General features: G+C 39.4%; 1 protein-coding gene across 2 annotated transcripts in view; it reads left to right on the top strand.

Moving 5' to 3' along the window:
- LOC107863465 (putative elongation factor TypA-like SVR3, chloroplastic) overlaps positions 1 to 16,008 on the top strand; it is a 58,963-nt gene that overhangs the window by 36,737 nt on the left and 6,218 nt on the right. The gene's annotated exons all lie outside the window — the stretch shown is intronic.

Here is a 16,008-nt window from a genome sequence, read left to right as displayed (position 1 = left end):
AGATTTTTTGGTTTGAAATCAAAATCATTATCCAATTGTATATATCTCGACATCTCGAAGATGGTCCAATATTGTTCTGGTACTGACTTTCTATGGTTTATCTGTTGAACTTGTACAACAACATACACAGTGTAGTCCCACAAAGTGGGGTCTGGGAAGGGTAAAGTGTACGCAGTCCATACCACTCACTACCTCAGACGAAGTAGAAAGGCTGTTTCTGATAGAACCTCGACGAACCTCGACTTAGGACAAATAACAGTAAAAAAGACAAACCAACAAACTAAATGGGATAACATACCACTAAATAATAAAAGAAACAAGACACCCACAAAGTAATACTATACACAATCTACATCAAAATTTTATTTCACCAAAGCACCACGAACAAGAAACTACGCAACGACTCATTCCTACCCACTAGCTCTCTACCTTAATTCACTTCACATCCTCTACACCTTTCTATCTAGGGTCATGTCCTTAGTAAGCTGTAACTATTTCATGTCATGTCTAATCACTTTTCTTCAATATTTCTTCAGTCTACCTCGCCTGAAGCCATCCACAGCCAACCTGTTACACCTCCGTACTGGGGCATCCGTGCACCTCCTCATCACATGCTCGAACCATCTCAACCTCACTTGCTGCATCTTGTCTTCCATCGAAGACGCTCCCACTTTCTCTCGAATAATCTCATTTCTAACTCTATCTCTCTTAGTAAGTCCATACATTCATTGTAGCATCCTCATCTCCGCCATCTTCAACTTTTGGATGTGGGAGTTCTTGACTATTCAACACTCAACTCCATAAAACAGTTGGTCGGACTGCAACTCTGCATAACTTATCTTTAAGTTTAGGTGGCACCTTCTTATTGCACAAGGCTCCCGAGGTGAGCCTCAATTTCAACCAAGCTGCACTAATACGGTGTGTGATATCATCATCAATCTCTCCATTTTCCTGAAATATAAACCCAAGATATTTGAAACTATCTCTCTTCACTACCACACCAACCTCATGCATCAAATCATTGAACTTGCGCTCCAAGTATTCCGTCTTGGTTTTGTTCAACCTAAACCCTTTAGACTTTAAGGTTTGTCTCCAAACCTTCAACTTATTGTTAACTCCTCCCTGAGTCTCATCAACTAGAACTATATCATCAGCAACTAACATTCACCAAGATATCTCCCCTTGAATATATCTCGTCTACATCTATTACCAAGATGAATTTAAATGGACCTAGTGTCGATCCCAGGTGCAACGCTGTCAAAACAAGAAAAATGCTTCGAATCTTCTCCCATGTTCTCACACGAGTGTTAGCTCCATCGTACATATTCTTAATCGATCTAGTGTATGTCACGGGAACACCTCTAGCCTCCAAGCACCTCCACAGAACTGCGCAAGGGACTCTGTCGTACACTTTCTCAAGATCGATGGACACCAAGTGTAAGTTCTTCCTCCTCTTATACTGCTCCACGAATCTCCTCACGAGGTGGATGGCCTTGGTAGTCGAACGACTTGGCATGAAACCAAACTGATTCTCGAAAATAGTCACGATTCTCCTCAGCCTTAACTCTACCATCCTTTTCCAAACCTTCATAGTGTGCCTCAACAACTTGATGCCCCTATAGTTGTTGCAACTCTGAATGTAACTAATAAGAATCGGGTTGCTTGAATAAACAAGAAAATAATGCGGAAGCGAAAATTCCTAAGATTAAGACAAGAAATTAAAGATAGATGAAATTTGAGAATAAATCCTCAATTCCGAGATTAAGCGTTAAGAACACTAATTGATCTTAGTATTCAAAATTAGTGGATTAAGACTAATTATGATACTAATAGAGTCAATTCAAGAACTTAGATCAAAAGTGATCCAAACCCTTATGTCGAAGAAATTAAAGGCAACATTAGTAAGGCTAATCACCTTCTTTAATTAACTTTAATAGAAACCAAAGTTTTTAAGTTAAGAATTAATCTTACCTTCTAAAGAATCGTTCTACACGGTTGCTAGATGAATCCAAAGTCACCACACACAAAGGTGTAAAGAAGAGAAACCTCTCAAATATTATCAATCATCATGTTGTATTGAAAATAACAAAATTAATCCTTATATATATAGAGAAAAACGTATCCCAAATAACATGGGATTCGAATCCTACTTTTATGGAAATAATAAATTTAGGAACTTTAAACTAGGAACTTTAAAACTAGGAAACTTTAAACAAGGAAAATTTAAACTAGGAATCTTTTAAACTAGGAAAATAGTATAAAAAATAAATCCCTAACTAAATGAGGAAAAGTTTCTAAATTTAATCAAAACCCATATGGGCCCAATCTTCCGTTTGGACTTGGACTTGAATCGTGAAATATGTATGACACTTAGCCTATGCTTCTCCATAATTCTTTGCCTCGTTCTTCAGCTTTTTTTTCCATCATAAGCATCTTCTTGATTCACATTAAAGCCCACAAATCTTAATGCAAGTGGGCCAGCCCGAATGCTATCATTCCCCTTTTCTTGAAAACAATTCGTCCTCGAATTTGAATCTCATAAAATCAAGAAGACATGTAATATTAAACAACACCCACCATTACTTTAAAGCAACAAGGGTAGGAACAAAACAAGATAGTGAACATGCCTCCACTTAACCCAATTAATCCTTGCATGTTGATGCAATCCAAGCTACGAAAACAAGGAACTAACGACGAAAACTAAGGATAATCGATTCAAGATAGAAGATAGAAAGATTGGCACAAGAAACTATAATAAATTAAGAACTATTGAGTGTTTCGAACTCAAAAACCCTTAATCTAATAGATTCAAACACCAATTTTCTTACATAGACCATAAGGGATTCAACGCCTTCAAAACCCCCGTTTCTAAACAAACACTCAATACAAGTTCACCAATCACACTCTCTAGTGCAATTCTCATTCAGTATTCAGCAAAAACTAATGAAAATACCTTAGGAGTTTCTATTTATAGTCGAAACTAAGGCCCAAAAGTGACCTAGGCATTAAAGAAATAAAAGCCCACAAAATGTGGTTTCTGCTTTGTTGTGACGACCATTGGGACGGCCAGTTGCCCATGGGACGGTCAGCCTCTCCTCCTGCCGCCTTAAACTAGTGGGCTACTGCCCTGGGCCTCTTGGGACGACCCTAGGGACGGCCAGCCACTTGGGTGACGATCAGTCGCGCCTCTAGTCTCACCAAACCAGTGAAACCCACTCTCCTTTATGTCATTTTAGTCTTCCAAATCATCTCTCAACACATAGCATCCCTTGGTAGGCATTAAAACAAGCTCCAACACTTCCTCTTTGGCGAACGTAGCTTGCAATCCTTGTAGTTCCGTGGCTTGGCTTCGAGTGAATGGCCTTGAGGGCTTTTGACTTGCATCATCCTCTTCATCTTGAGAAGAATTTGACCACAAATTCCCGGGGTCATCATCTCTTAGCATATCACAAGGAGAAAGATCACGTATGTTGAAGGTGTTGTGCACTTGATAGTTCAGGGGTAGATCAATCTTGTAAGTATTATCATTTACCCTCTCAAGCATTTGGAATGGCTCGTCTCCTCAGGGCATCAATTTAGTCTTTCTTTGGGTAAGGAATTCTGTCCTTTTGAATATGTATCCATACCTAATCACCCGATTCAAGAGCAAATCTTTTTCGCCCAGTGTTCATTCTTTTTTCAACTTCTCGATTCTTCCTTTCAAGATGAATCCTCACCTTCTTATGTAGTTTTCATTTCTTCCGCTCTTTGATTGCCATCTAAACTTATTATATCACTAGATAAGGGAGTGAGATCCAAAGGGGTAAGGGGGTTAAAACCATATACACACTCAAAGGGAGTCATACCAATAGTTTTATGGATAACATGATTATAAGCAAACTCAACTAAGGGTAGATAATCTTCCCACGAGGCCATTTTACCTTAACCACGGAACGTAACATAGAACCCAAGGTCCTATTTACTACTTTCGTTTGACCATCAGTTTGTGGGTGGCACGACGTTGAGAAAAGCAATTTTGGGCCGAGCCTACCCCACAATGACCTCCAAAAGTGATTAAGGAACTTGGAGTTCCTATCACTAACAATGGTTGTAGGAATCCCATGCAATTTAACATGTTCAGGAGACGACATTGGGTGCATCCTTACTCTTATGACATGGGATAAAGTGGACCATTTTTTAGAACCAGTCAACTACCACAAAGATGCTATCCCTACCTTTCCTCGTCCTAGGCAATCCCAAAACAAAATCCATAGAAATGTCAAGCTATGGGCATAAGGGAGTGGGTAGCGGGGTATATAATCCTTAAGAGAGAAGGCAGGATTTCACACTTCTACAATCCATACATTGGCCATAAATCTTAGCAATATCCTCGCATGTCGCGTATTCAACTTATCTTGGGCCTGGAGGTGCTACAATGATTCATGGTCGGTTCGGATCACGAACTCTTTTGGCCACAAATAAGGTTGCCAATTACCCAACGGTCTAACCAAGGCATACAACTCTAGATCATAAGGGGAATAATTTAGAGTAGCGCCCTTGAGGTTCTCAGTAAAATAGGCAATGGATTTATAATTTTACATTAAGACGACATCTATGCCCACCTTACTTGCATCACATTCAATTTCAAACATCTTATCAAAATTGGATAATTGTAATAAGGGTGCGGAGCTGAGCATAGCCTTTAAAGCTTCAAATGCATTGGCTTGCTCATCACCCCACTTAAAAGGTTTGTCCTGCTGGATCACCTCGGTCAAGGGAGCGATGATGGTACTAAATCCTTTGACAATTTGCCTACAGAAACTAGCCAACATATGGAAGCTTCGTACGTCACTCATGGATTTCGGAGTTGGTCAATTCTTGATGACGTCTATTTTAGATTTATCCACCTCGACTCCTCTTGAGCTTACAACAAATCCCAAAAACACTACTTCACTCACACCAAAAGAGCATTTTTCTAGATTGGCATACAATTATTCTTTTCTAAGCACTTCAAACAAACTTTGCAAATATAGAACATGCTCTTTAAGGGATTTGCTATAAATTAGGACATCATCAAAGTATACCACATCAAATTTCTCAATGAATGGTTTCATCACATGATTCATTAACTGCATAAAAGTACTAGGAGCGTTGGTGAGACCAAAAGGCATGACCATCCATTCATAGAGACCAAACTTGGTCTTGAATGCGGTCTTCCACTCATCACCTGATTGCATTCGAATTTGGTGGTACCCACTCCTAAGATCTATCTTAGAGAATACACGTGAACCATTCAACTTATCAAGCATATCATCCAAACAGGGAATTGGATGACAATACTTTACCATTATTTTATTGATGGCTTAACAATCAACACACAGGCGTCATTCCGCATCTTTCTTTGGCACTAGCAATACCGGGACTGCACATGGACTCATACTTTCTTTGATGTATCCTTTGTTGAGGAGTTCCTCAACTTGCCTTTGAAGTTCTTCGGTGTCCGAAGGTTACTCCGATAAGATGACTTGTTTGGCAATTGAGAGCCCGGCACGAAGTCTATTTGGTGTTCAATTCCCCGGCGTGGGGGTTAACCTTTTTGGAAGTTCTCTTGGGAGCACATCTTTATAATCCTGCAAAACAAGGGAAATAAAATAGAGAATATAAGAATTAGAGGGGTTAGTAGTAAAAACATGAGCTAGGAGGAGCATGGGTGTTTCATCGTCATGCACTTTGAAGAGATCTCTGCCTAGCCAACATCACTATCGGAGTCTTTCCTGTCAACTTTATTCTTTCCTTCTTTTATTTTCCTTCTCAATGGATTCCTCTTCTCTCGCCTTCTTTCCTTTATCCTTCAATTCCCTTAATCTTTGATGGGCTTCACTCACTTGGGAGGGTGAGAGAGGATGTAGTGTAAACTTTCGGCCATTCAACTCAAGGGAGTACCAGTTAGTTCTCCCATCATGCTTAGTCGACCTATCATATTGCCATGGTCTTCCCAACAAGATGTGACAAGCTTGGATGAGAATCACATCACATAACACCTCATCTTGGTAATTCCCGACTTTAAAACGAATCACGAATTGCCGAGTTAGCTTTAACTCTCCGCATTCATTCAACCATTTGAGTTTGTATGGACTAGCATACTTGATAGAGGGTAGCTTTAGGAAATCAACCATGGTGGCATTAGCTACATTGGCACAACTGCCACTATCAATAATCAAGGAGCATACATTCTCCTTGATAAGACACTTAGTATGTGTAAAGAATGGATCTTGGGCCTAACTCAACCTCAAAAGCTAGCTCATGAGGGAGGATTGTCCAAGTCCATATAAGGAGACTAATTACCAATCCCTTTTTCGATGTGGGATACTTATCACTCCTCCGCACATCTGGCTCTGATACCATGTAAAAAATGAATCTTGGGCCTAACTCAATCTCAAAAGCTAGCTCATGAGGGGAGGATTGTCCAAGTCCATATAAGGAGATTAATTATATCCCTTTTTCGATGTGGGATACTAAACAATATGAAATAGATTTTTCCTTTGACTCGGGTCATATAAAGCCTTTACTAATCATCACTTGTCTTACCACAAAGTTAGACACCTCAAACTCTCTATCTTGAGGCCAAGCATCTTCATCATCTCCTTCTTGTTGCACCTCTTCTTCAACTTGCTCTCCATCATGGGATTTTTCTTTATTTTCATCTGCTTCTAATCCCATGTCTTCTCCAAGGTAATATAATTTTCCTTCCCTAACTAAGTTGCACGGACTCTTCACTTTTGATGCCGCACTTGTGTCGGATTCCCTAAAAATACACTACTTTGGCAAATCCAACATGCACCCACTGACATTTTCGAAGAGTTCGAGCAACATAGTTCCCTAATGATCACATTTATCTGGTTGGGACATTTATTTGCCTTATGTTCCCATTCTTGGCATTTGAAAAATTGAAATCCCTTAGGATTGGGGGTAGGGGTAGGATATTTGTTACCTTCATTCCTTGGCGGTTATTTTGGAGCGATCTTCTCTATAGGCTTCTTGATACAAGAGAGACCTCGAAAGGCACAAAAACTAAACAAAACAGTCCACAAATTAAGAGCAACCCGAGGGCCCCTTTGAGTGCTAGTTTCAGCCAACAACAACAACATAAGTATCACGAGTTTACAAGGTGTTTAGCACCAACAAACAACAACAGTACAACAAGTACAAGATGAACACGAGATGAGGAGAACAACAACAACACAATAACAACAATACACAGATTTACTAGAACAAGAACACAAACACGATTACAAGAAATGTAAGATAGGTAGTGAGACAAATGAGGGTATAAATCCTAAGAACCAAAGAGTATGTTAAACTCTAAGACCCTTAACACCTACACACAACAATCACCTAACTTTTACGTAAACACGAGATCGGAATCTACCTCTCAAGTATCGACGTTTCCAAGCAAAATACAATCACTAGTGAATCCACACTAGTTTCTTGTCCTAGTTTCGGTTTGCCTCAAGTAGAGAGAGGACTTTGGTGTTTCAAGTATTTCAAGTTCATACAAAAATAATCAACTAACTAATGAAATCCCTACTACTAAACTATATATAGTCTTTTTATTATACAAAAGATGAAATGCCCAAAAGACCTTTAATGAAAAGGGGCGCCCCTCTAGTGTAACAGATGAGCAAATGGGGCGGCTTTGGTGTGTCTTTAATCCTTCTCACGTCTCAACATTGCACTTCCTAGGATGATCTTTTGCTGCACTCGTACCATCTTGAGAGGAATTTGCCCTCAAATTCAAGCAATCATCACCGACAAGCTCTCCTCTTTGCATCATCTCTTCATTGCTCTTCCCAAGGTTAGGATATTCAACCAAGCGTCCCATGAGATCTTAAAGCATGCTCCTTGGACTTATATGTTCTACAACCTGCACATAAGAAGATTTGATACTAGGCAAAGTGCTAGTATCTCGGTTTGTAATCAACAAAGAGTCTTTGTAGGCAAATCCCACAAACCCAACTCTCGGCTTCTTTCCTTCTTCACCCGTCTCAATCTCGGCTTCTTCTTCCACACCCTCACTAAGCATGACTTTCCTTGCCATATACATAGGCACTACCATCTCACCTTCACATGGCCAAACATCTTCCTCATCCCCCTCCTTTGGCTCCTCGGGTTCAACGGTCTCTCCATCTTGAGATTGGTCATCAATCTCATTTGGTTCAAGCCCCACCTCCTCCCCAAGAAAGTACAATTTCCCCTCACTTAGGATTATATTTCTCTTATTTGGACACTCATTAGCCTTGTGTCTCCAACCGTGGCATTTAAAACATTTAAAGCCTTTAGAAACAGAAGAGGAAGGCGGTTTACCTTTATTTCTCGGAGGGTACCTTTGGTGAGCCTTGTTCTCGATTTGGGCAGCCTTGGCCTCGGGTTGCTCCACATTGGATGAGCCATTCTTGTCCTTGTGCCAACCCGAGGGTGATTGCCCTTTAAGCTTGACACCCGGTTTCTCTTGTAATTCCCTCTCAACTTCTAAGGCGGCTTGGAAGATGGCATCAATGTGTCGAACTTGTGAAGTGTCAACCGTGAGGCAATGTATCTATTCAATCCCACCTTGAATCGCACAATGTCATGACTCACTTGCTCCCCTCGGTGATCAAGTTTCAAAATGAGTTGTTGGAACTCATCATAGTAAGCCATGACGGTCTTGTTCCCTTGCCTCAAGTTATACAACTTAGCAAGAAGCTCTTGATGGTAACTCTCCGGTAAGTACCTTTGCCTCATGAGGTACCTTAACCGAAACCAAGGAGGGGGCTGCCCCTCAATCAAAACGTTGCCAAACCGCTTCACATACTCCCACCACGTAGTAGCGTAACCTTCAAAGTGTGCAATCGCATAACTCTTTTTCTCCTCGGTAAGGTCATTAACTTGGAAGACTCTTTCACAAGCGAACTTCTAAGCTAGAAACTCTTTTGGATCACTCTCACCTTTGAAAGTTGGAAGCTCCACCTTGATGGTATTTAACCCTACATCACGGTTTTGGTTCCCTTGTTGGTTCCAATGACCAACTTCCCTCGGATCACCTTGCCTGCCCCTCATCTCCTCCCTTGTCATGTAAACATCATCATATAGTCCATAACCAACATTTTGTTCTCCCCTATCATACCCCTCAACATGGACGGGTCTATTTGGGTTAAGTGAAGCTTGTAGCGGCGGGATTGGATTTGGATAGCGAGGTCTTTGGTCAAGTGGAGTTTGGATGGGAGGGTTCGGGTTTGGTTCGAGTGTAACAAATGAGCAAATGGAGCGACTTTGGTGTGTCTTTGATCCTTCTCACATCTCAGCATTGCACTTCCTAGGATGATCCTTTGCTGCATTTGTACACACGTTGATCTTCATAGTCGCATTTGTATCACTTCTTATCATTGGATTTGTAGTCCTTGTTCTTGTTTTATCTCGATGAAGGTTGAGCTACCTTGTTGTTCTTACTCCAAGAGTTGGTAGATGAGTACTATTTTGGTTTGTAAGTCTCTCTTTCATTGATATCCCTCTCGATCTCCAAAGCCGCTTAGAAGATTTCTTCTATGGTTTCAAACTTGTGTAGGGTCATACATGAGGAGATATCTTTGTTCAACCCAACCTTGAAGCGTATGATGTCATGGTTTATGTTCTCTCGATGATCGAGCTTCAAGATCAATTGTTGGAATTCATCATAATAACCCAATCTTTCCGGTGCATATCTTTGTCTCATGAATACCTTCAATGCATCCCATGGAGGGGTTGTCCTTTATTCAACACATTTTCGTATCTCTTAACATAGTCCCACCATGTATTGGTGTACCCTTCAAAATGGGCTATGGCGTATCAACTTTTCTTCTCTTCAGTGATATCATTGACTTGGAGGATCTTTTCACAAGAGGACTCTCATGAGAGATAAGCTCCGGGATCTCTCTCGCCTTTGAAAGTCAGAAGACTAACCTTGATGGAATTGATACCCACTTCCCGATCTGTATTACCTTGTTGGTTCCCTTGATCATGACCTTGGGGTTGATTTCCCAAGTTTTCTCTACCATAAGGCATCATACCAAATCTTCCTCCTTGACCCCGATATCCCCTTTGATCCATTGGTCTATCTCTCATCTCTCCTACCAATATGTTGGCATCATCGAATGCTCTTTATTCCTCTTGTTGTTCCTCCTTTCCTTCCTCTTCTATGTGGATCAATTGGTTTTGGTTGAGCGGTGCTTGGAATGGGGGAATTTGGTTTGGTAGAGGTTGGGGTATTTGGATTCTAGGTTTTTGCTTTGCTTGGTTGAATTGAGGTTGGAGTGGTCGAACGGGATTTCGATTCTATGGATACGTGGGGGCTTGGGTAGCAGGGTCTTGTATGGGTTTTGGTGGGTGGAGCATTTGGTGGAGGGTTTCGGGGAAAGGGTAGAGGAAGTGTTTTGAGCATGTCTACTTGAAGAAGCATGGTAGTTTTAGGGGGTGGAGTTCAACTGACCTTCCATGTTATCCAACCTTCCACTCCCTTAATCAACCTCTTCTTAGTTTGTAAAGCTTCAAAATTACGGTTGAGAGTTTCAAGAGAGGCCAAGATAGCATTGGTAGTGTTACTATTTATGGTTTGTGATGTTTCACCTTCCCTAGTCATTGTACCTATGAAGAAAAACACGAACAAAAACAGCAAATAAGTTAGCGTTAAAGAAACTACCTCACAACTCTACACACCTTTGTATACTTCACACTTGGTTACACAAGTGTTGAATGTTGGTTTATACTCCGATGAGAGTTGAGGTGTCTACTCTTGCCCGGAATGGATTCTTGTTTGAAGGACTCAAAGAAATCTCGTGCTGACTTGAGCCAAGAAGTTACGACGAAATGAAAACGAGAAAAACACTAAAAGAATTGGGACAAAGAAAGAAATAAGCTCAAGAACTAATTCACAACTAAGTAAACGGATTACTAGTTGTTAATTAGTGTTAGAATCAAGTAAAATAGGTTGAAGAATCAAGGAGAGGAAACTAAGAATCTGAAATGAGCTTACGGAACTTCTTCGGCGTGACTGAAAGTGCGACTGGCCGTCGCCCCTTATCCAGAAAGTGTGTGAGACTGCCTCCCTGGCCGTCACAGAGATGACTGGCCGTCCCTCTGGTCGTCGCCCAACACCAGGTGAAAATTTTGTGGGCCCTTGTCCTTAAAATATTCTTTGGAATAAACAAGGTCTCCCTTTTCATCACTTCTTTTGAATCAAACCTTTACTTTTGTTGCTTTTTTTTCAACAAAATATGAAGAACTTGAAGAACACCATTTGACCCTTAATCAAACGAACTAGAAATTCGATAAAATTCGAAACCCATGCTCCTTTCAAGTTTTCGACCAAACCTCAATAGTTTTTATTACTCAAAACTCACCCAATAATTTTAGATTTTCAAACCCACTTGAAATTTTCTTCAAACTTAAGCTTCAACATTGGTGGGTCACTCAACACTTATCGGATTAAGTTCAAGTTTTAGATAATGATTCAAATAGTACTAGAGAATACTATTTTAGCACTAGAAACACAAAAAGACACAAAAACCAAAAACTCAAATTTTCAAGACAATCCAAAAACATGGATGAGACTGTTTTTGTGATTTTCTGGATAGCAAACTCAAGACTAGAACCGTAGGAACGATTCTAAGCTCGGCTCTGATACCAAATGATGCAATCCAAGCTAAGAAAACAAGGAACTAACAACAGATACTAAGGATAATTGATTCAAGATAGAAAATAGTAAGATTGACACGAGAAATTATGAGTAATTAAGAACTATTAAGTGTTTCAAACTCAAAAAACCCTTAATGTAATTGATTCAACCAATTCTCTTATGTGGACCAAGAGGGATTTGATGCCCTCAAAACCTCCGTTTCTAAACAAACATTCAATACAAGTTCACCAATCACACTCTCTAGTGCAATACTCATTTAATATTCAATAAAAACTTAATGAAAATACCCTAGGAGTTTCTATTTATAGTCTAAACTAAGGCCCAAAAGTGACCTAGGCATTAAAGGAATAAAAGCCCACGAAATATGGTTCCTGCTTTTGTTGCGACGGCCTCTGGGATGGCCAGTCTCCCATGGCACGGTTAGTTCCTCCTCCCGTTACCTTGAACCAGTGGGTTACTGCCCTGGGCTTCTTGGGACGGCCAGTCGCTTGGGCAACGGTGAGTTGCACCCCTAGTCGCAACCAACCAGTGAAGCCAATTCTCAACACATAGCATCCTTTGGTAGGCATCAAAACAAGCTCTAATACTTCCCCTTTGGCGAACATAGCTTGCAATCCTTGTAGTTCCTTGGCTTGGCTCAGAGTAAATGGCCTTGAGGGCTTTTGACTCGCATCACATGTGTAATTACACCTTTATAAGGCATGTGGACATCATCGTCCTAATAGAAAATTCTCTTCCTTGTATAAGCACAACAAAATTCACGTATAGATGACGTAGCGAATGATATGTGCCTCTCCAATTTAGCTCTATCAATAAAGTACTCTAATGGGCTTGCCAATGATGACGTAAGCTTCATAGAATATGTATCAAATTGAACACTTTTATGGTATGGCCAAGCATCATCAATTACACTAAAAGATTTTCCACATAAAATTTATTCACATAAACATAGGAGCTTTCGTGAAGGTTAGAAGAACTTTTCTATCTCAAAATAGAATCTCCATCAAATTCCAAGTAATTGCTCAAATTCTCCAACAAGGAATCATGAATAGGTTCAACAAAGGGTATTTGATCACGGCTATCATAATTACTACTATTTATAAGCGTGGTAAAGCAAGCACCTCTTCGTCGACGTGCTTGCTTGCTTCGTAATTTTATTATATCACCCATAATTAATTATTATATGCCATTAATGTATTAGAAAATTAATAATATTTAATTAAAAAAGTAAAATAAACGTTTGTGACATGTCTGCTTCAGTTTTTTCTACCGTACGTGTTCGTCGACATGTCTGCTTACTCCGTAATTTTACTATATCACCTTAATTAATTATTATATGTCATTTACGTATTAGAAGAATAATAATATTTAATAAAAAAGTAAAACAAACATTTATGACATGTCTACTTGAGTTGTTTCATCGTAATTTTACTATATTAACCCCTGATTAATCATTATAAGTCATCTAAGTATTAAAAAATTAATAATATTTAATCAAAAAAGTAAAGTAGATATAAAATAATAAATTAACTCTTGGTGTTTTAAATTAACTTGGCATCTTATATGATGCCCACTTAAATTTTTTTCAGAAGTATTTTTTACATCAATTTTTTTTTATAATTACTACTATATATAAGCGTGGTAAAGCAGACACCTCTTCGTCGACGTGCCGGCTTGCTCCGTAATTTTACTATATCACATCTAATTAATTACTATATGTCACTTATGTATTATGACGTTAATAATATTTAATAAAAAAGTAAAACAAACATTTATGACATGTCTGCTTCAGTTGTTTCGACCGTACGTGTTCGTCGACACGCCTACTTACTCCATAATTTTATTCTATCACCCTTAGTTAATTATTATATGTCATTTACGTATTAAAAAATAATAATATTTAATAAAAAAGTAAAGTAGATATTTATGACATGTCTGCTTTAGCTATTTCAATCGTAATTTTACTATATTGCCCCTTAATTAATTATTATAAGTTATATTAGTATTAAAAATTAATATTATTTAATAAAAAAACTAAAATAGACATAAAATAATAAATTAACTTTCATGTTTATAATTCGCTTGACATCATATGATGTCCATTTAAATTTTTTTCAGAAGTATTTTTTATAACAATTTTCTTATAAGTTCATAGTGGATAGTCTTAATACCAGACTCGCAGGCTAGAAACTCCAATTCTTGAACAAAACAGGAAGAACTACCCTAGCCAAAGCTAGTCTCAGCTCAATGCCTAACCATATAATGCTGTACATCCAACTGCCGGCAAAAATCCATAAGCGCATAGACAAAACCCGAAGAAACTTTATCTGGGGTACTACCAACACCTACAAAAAAATGCACATGGTTAGCTGGGACACCATCACAAAATCCAAGGAGGAAGGGGGGTTAGGCATGCAAAAAGCCAAGGTAAAAAATGATGCCATCATCTGCAGCCTAGCCTGGAGACTCAACAAGAATCCTGACTTTCTCTGGGCCAGGGTTCTTACCAGTTAATATGATCCCAAGAGACTTAATACCAAATGCAGGGGTTCCAGAACTTGGAACTCCATTAATAGAGTCTGGAACACCTATAAGGATGCTACTCAATGGCTCCTTCATGATGGGAAAAACATCAACATCTGGAGTGATAGATGGATCCCTAACCACCAGGCTCTTGAAAGCTCCAGGGTCCTCAAAACTCTCTCCACCCTCAATTTACCCTCAACTCAGCTTGGGTAAATGGGGAAAGGAATTTTTCTTCTCTTTCCTATGAGATTCCTGAGGAACTTCTCTTTACTATTAAAGACACTGTCTTCCCCCACCCAAATCTCCAGAAAGACACCATCATATGAAGACTCAATACCAATTGCATTTTCTCTTGCAAAAGTGCCTGCAACTATCTCTATGGGGAGAGCAACAGTGGAGCTGGGAGCACCAAATTCACATGGCTTTGGCGTCTCCCAGTTCCCAACAAGCTGAAATTCTTCATATGGAAATTGCTCCATGATAGCCTCCCCACCAAGCATACCTTGTCCCACAGAGACATTGACATAAACCCCATTTGCACCACTTGTAACAACACGGAAGAAGCTATTAACCACATCTTTTTTGATTGCCCTATTGTTACAAGTTTCTGGCAGACTGTCATTTCAAAAGCCAATAACAATAACCTAGACAATGACAGCTTCTCTGCTGCTAAGTGGAGAATGACTTGGAAAAATATCAACTCTACGAAGTTTGATAACCTACCCCTGGAATCTCTTCAAGAATCGAAATAACCACCCTGCACACGCTCAGGTAGTGGAATACCATCAACTAACCCACCAATCCAGTCGAAACCACAATAAGTCGACCATACATCTAGCCTGGGATCCCCCACAAAGGGAGTTCTACAATCTAAACACAGATGGTGCTTGTTTGGGCAGCCCTGGAAAACGGGGGATTGGGGTTGTCACCAGAGACCACTCCAGCAATTGGATCACTGGATTCCATAAAGGATTCACAAACGCCACAACCATCCAAATGGAGATCTTAGCTCTCAAAGAAGGCCTCAAGCTGGCCAAAGAAAAAAATCTCTATCCCATTGAGATTAACATTGACTCCCTTGAGGTAATACATTTGTTCCATAAAGCAAACATTCAATTTAACAATCTTCTTTATGATTGCAGACTGATTCTAAGAGAGCTAGAAGGACCAACCGTACTCCATTGCTATAGAGAATAGAATGGGGTTGCAGATGCTTTGGCAAGAGCAGTAATGAAGAAGGAAACAATAGGGGAGACCACTAAGTTTGTAGTTCCTCCGGTGTATGCTTTAGAACGGATCTGGGTAGACATCAATGGAACTAAATATGCTAGGGTTGGTAGTAATAGCTCTTTGATTCTAGGCCAATGCCAAACTCTTTCACAGTTGATCCAGAGCCTGTCTTTTGTGCAATTCTGGTTCACCCAAAAAAAAGTTATTATGAGTAATTTAAGACATGTCTGCTTTGCAAAGTCAATCGTGATATTTTATTGACTCTCGAAATTATATCGGTGTCACTTAAATTTGAATTAAAAAAAGTATTATAAATCTCAGTTATTAAAAACTTAATTTTTTTAAAAAATATAGTTTACTATCAATAACAACAACAACAACAACAAACCCAGTGTATTCCCACAAAGTGGGGTCTGGGGAGGGTAAAATGTACGCAGTCCATACCGTTACCTTCGAAGAAGTAGAGAGGCTGTTTCTGTAAATATTTGGATACGGAGAGTATTATAAATTACAATAGCTAACGACTTAATATAACAAATTACAATGCCAAAAAGTATTATAAATTG

The sequence above is a fragment of the Capsicum annuum genome, chromosome 3 (genome assembly GCF_002878395.1).
Source record: "Capsicum annuum cultivar UCD-10X-F1 chromosome 3, UCD10Xv1.1, whole genome shotgun sequence".
Taxonomy (NCBI): Eukaryota; Viridiplantae; Streptophyta; class Magnoliopsida; order Solanales; family Solanaceae; genus Capsicum; species Capsicum annuum.
Note: the sequence above shows the minus strand (reverse complement) of the source record. Positions and strands in the feature narration are given on the sequence as shown.